This window comes from Coffea arabica, chromosome 1c, assembly GCF_036785885.1.
Source record: "Coffea arabica cultivar ET-39 chromosome 1c, Coffea Arabica ET-39 HiFi, whole genome shotgun sequence".
NCBI classification, from domain to species: domain Eukaryota; kingdom Viridiplantae; phylum Streptophyta; class Magnoliopsida; order Gentianales; family Rubiaceae; genus Coffea; species Coffea arabica.
In genome coordinates, this window is record NC_092310.1 from 11,022,339 (window position 1) to 11,026,998 (window position 4,660).

At 37.0% G+C, this 4,660-nt stretch overlaps 1 long non-coding RNA gene across 1 annotated transcript; it reads right to left on the reverse strand.

Annotated features, from left to right (window-relative positions):
• Positions 1-2,313: 2,313 nt before the first annotated feature.
• On the reverse strand, positions 2,314-4,282 carry LOC140006302 (uncharacterized). Its single transcript, XR_011813941.1, has 3 exons — positions 4,091-4,282; positions 2,923-2,980; positions 2,314-2,327 (listed from the first exon to the last, which is right to left on the reverse strand). It is a non-coding gene; the product is annotated as an uncharacterized lncRNA (long non-coding RNA).
• Positions 4,283-4,660: the final 378 nt, after the last annotated feature.

Below are 4,660 nucleotides of genomic sequence, written 5' to 3' on the forward strand. Positions count from 1 at the left end.
TAGGTCCAAAATTGGAAAACTTGGTACCGTTGGAAACTAGTTCCAAAGTACTAAAAGTTTTTAGAAGACACTTTTATATGATTGCAAATGAAAGGCAATCATTTTTCAGCTTAAAGTGGCTGATCTGAGTAAGTAAGGCAGTTTCAGTCTTGTTTTTCGGCAAATTTTGGAAATTTAGCAAAATTCACAGAAAGTGAACTAGCCTTTGAAATTCATAACACAATATGAATTTCAATCAAGATTTCAAACACAATAAATGGAATAAAATTTGGAGTTTTGAGCATCAAGATATAGTAGCTCAAAGTCGGCTGAAAATTACTCACTAACCAAAAGTTTCCAGATTTGAAAAGCTATCTTTGAAGTATCATTTGGCCATCAAAATGGCATTAAAAATACACCAAATTTGATACATTAAATCTTCCATATGTGAACTATATCTCTACTAAAATTTAGACAAAAACTCATACGGGAAGGTGGTTAACAAAATAACCAAATTTCGTGAAACTCTCAAGGCTAATCTGCCTATTCGAGTTTCTCTTTCCTTTTAAAAGTTTTGACCCACACAATCAACCTCAATTCACTCAAATGTTGAAACCAATGTTCCATAACATCCAATGAGCAATTTAGGGTAATTGACATCAAAGTTTTCGAAACAAAACATTCCAAAACAAATTTGACCATTCGGCCAAGAGAAAAAGAAAAGTTTTCCAGATTTTAAAGGCAAACTTTGGGACATCATTTGGGTATCAAAATGGTCTTAGAATAACACCAAATTCAGTACACTTAAATTTTCATATGAGTACTATTCCCCTATCGAATTTCACCCAAAAAATAGTATGGAAAGACAGTTAACAAGATCACCAAAGTTTGGAAAATATTTCCTAGTAAATCTGTCTTCTTGCTCTTAGCTCATTTCCGAACATTTTGCACAATGAAATCAGTCCCATTTTAGTTCATTTGTGAAACCAATGTCCAAGAAACACTTAAAAAGTAATTGGTAGTCAATTGAAATCAAAATTTTCAAAGCAAAGCATCTCTCAATTAGCCTAAGCATTCGGCCAACACAAGAAAGGGTTTTCCAGCTCTACTATAGTTTACAAATTGTACCATATCTCACTCAATACAACTTGGAATTGAGAATGGTCAGTGGAATTGAAAACTAGATTCAAAATTCTACATTTCATCAGAAGAAGTTGTTATGAAAATCAGTTCATAGGTAGTTCGAATTCAAGCGACAAGATGCAGCTTATCACTGTCATTTGAACAGAACAGCAGAACAGAACAGGAAATTTTGGTGAACTCCTATGGTTCACTCAGTTCGAACCAGGAGGTGAATTTTATACCGTTGGAAAGATACAAATGTCTAGTTTTCAATGCCACAAACAGCCCTCGATTTCGACTTTTATGCATAGAGATATGTTCAATTAAATAGACACTGTTTATCAGCCCAGAACACGTTTTCTAGGTTTCTATAAATTTCGAAAATTCAACTTTTGCTCAACCAATTCAAATGATTTTTGGTAGAAACTTTCTACACAACATATACAACATATACACATCAGTTTCACAGTCATTTGAGCCCCCAAAAATCGAAATACAGGTATAGCAAAAACAGGACAGATTTGTCTAGCATTCCTGCGAAATTTTTTCTTCATCTTTCCTTCAATTTCTAAGCTTAATACTCATCACAACCACAATAACACTCATATTATCATTGTGACGACCCCATCTTCCCCTAAGGCGAACCAGAGGGGTCAACGGGCCGCCTGCCCAGCTCTCGCCAGGACTCAGTCGTTCACTACGGTCCTCAAGTAAATTACAATATAAATCTCGTATTTTACATCAAATCCTCCAAAACTTACATATCATCACCGTAGCGGAAATTAATTCCCAAGAGTGAAATGTATACATACACCCGATCCACATCCAGCCAACTATACAAGCCCAAAATTTACACAAGTTAAATAAAAAATCAAAGTGTACAAGAGAAATCCATCCATTCCTAAATTCAAACAGTCACCCTAACTCAACTCTTATACAAACGGATTCAAATCCAAACTATACAAGATACACACCATCCAGGTACACAAATAACGTAATACAGCTCCTCCTTTGTTCGAAACCGGTACTCGCATAAACACATCAAACACATAATGTAGTTTGTCCAAGACTTGATAAGGACATATATATACATGAGAAAGGTTCAATTGTACACTTCAAAAGTACTTGAATTCATTTACATCAAAATTTCAAGTTTTCGAGGAGCAACTCAAAACTAGCTACATAACAAGCTCAACTCATTTCAAAATTTGCGTCCAACAGTGTCCCTGTAAGGAAAACAAAACAACGGGGGTGAGCTTGCGCTCGTGAGGTACCAAATGCACAAATACATGATATGGCCAAATAACATGTATGCATAAGTGCCTTCATTCAAACATCCATTTATAAAAGGATACATTCGGCCCTCAAGGGCCGTTTCCGAGGTCCATACTTGATCGTACTCGTTGACACTCCGTCAACCATTGAGGATAACCAAAAACCGTAGACACCACTTCGCACCAATTCCTTCCACCATTCACCCCCTATTCGGGCCCGCACATCTCATAGTTTCAAAAGGTAATACTCGAGTATACCACAAGGTCCAGGAGATAACACTCCACTCGCCTATCAGAGACCCGAAGGCTCGTTAACGAATCGCCCAAGCCCTTGCCGGCTCGACTCAAATAACGGTCCGAGGGAATGAGCTCAGTTTTCACAGAAATAATAGGGCATTGCCCTAACAAATATCAAATCACATATTCATGAAATTTCACAGTCCAACAGTAACAATAGTGCAAACAAGTGGTCAAGAGTGGTAAAGTACACCCTCGACCTATTCAAGTCATATAACAAGTACATTGAACCATTTAATGATACACTCACCAAGCACGGCTCACGAAGCTTATCCGGCAAACCTCATTATCTTGATCAAGTTGAAATCCTAAAACCAAATATCAAGTCAAGCAAAGGAAAATTCTAACATTAACAAGCTTCTATTGCCTTTTGGCATTTTAATCACAAGTAAAGCTATACCTATCCGATCAAAACAAATCTTATGGCGTTACGAAGCTAAAACATATGTCAACATTTCTTATGAAGATTTCCAAGGCCAAATCATACATTTTCAAAATCAAAATCTGAATTCTAGAGAAAGAACGAAAACTGTCATAAAACAGGAGTCTATAACAGTCAGAGCAAATCAGTCATTTTTCCAGGCTACAGAGGTCCAAACAATCTGAAATTTTGCAGGTAGGTAGTTAACTCATATATCTACAAAATTCATGTTTTGAGCAAAAGCTGGTTCGGTCTAAAACACAGAGAAAATGACAGTCCAAGTTCAGTCCAGAAACAGGGGAAAACTGAAATTATTCCCCTCGAACCTATCTTTGCGTATAACCATCCCTAACCACAATTAAGGCCTAGAAATCCCCACTTAACATGAGACTAGTCTATACTAATCATGTACATGGCAATTCCACGAGGAAAAATCATTTCGATAACGTCTGGAAGTACCACCAAACTTTCAATCATAAGAATTCATAAACTTAACCAAGATTAACTCAAGTTCAAAGTAATCAAATGCTCTCTAAAATTTGACAGCATTTCCCCTTAAGTTTACACATTTCCAACCTACCATACAAATACCCCAATCATATAGCCATTAACCACAATTGCACATACGGTTCGTAAACGATAAAACATATCCAATTAGGGCCACAAAACCCTTTAATCAAAACTAATTAAAAGCTTAAAGCCAACCATTAGAAAAACCCCCAATTGAAACCCTAGAACCGGAAATTCATATTATAAGCGTAAATTTTCCGCAATTGATCACCATTAACGTATAAGAGCTTCCATTAACACCATTTAAACCACTAATCCAAGTCCAATCCAAGACTTTCATATAAAATCATAAAAATATCCAATAAATCAGAAAATCACCATAATTTCCATAAACCCATGAAATACTCCATAATACAACACATTTAAACATCACAAACCCTAAATTAACCAATTTTAGAACCAAAAGGAACTTGTTTAAGCAACTTACCACAAATTCAAGAAGCTAACACCTTAGAGCCTTCCCTCCACAATCAATCCATCTAAAAGCTTTAAACCACCTTTGAGAGCACTTGTGTGAAATATTTGGCAAAACCACCGATTAAAACTCAAGATTCAAAGAAGGAAATCAAAGGGAAGAAATGGAGTTTTTCTTTTCTTGTTTTCTCTCCAAGACAGCCGGGCAAGGAGGGTGCAAAATGACGAGCAAACACATCCAAAACAAGATATTTATCAAGCACAAAAGCTGGTCAAAAGTGGCTGCCGGACATGACACGTCACAATCCGGCCGGAATCTGGCCGGATTTCCGGCCGGATTCAAGGCAGAATCGAAACCAATTTTTTTTCAAAATTGCAAGGCAATCCGGCCATCTATCCGGCCAGAAACTGGCCGGATTTCCGGCCGGATTTGGCCCTTGCCATTTTTCGAAACTTTTCTTTTCTTGTCCGAGTTGAAAAACTGTGCTACTCCGCTCGTCCAACAAAAATATCCATAAAATGAAAACCCTACTTTTCGGGGCGTCACAATCATCATATCAGCACATATACCCAAGGTGGGAAT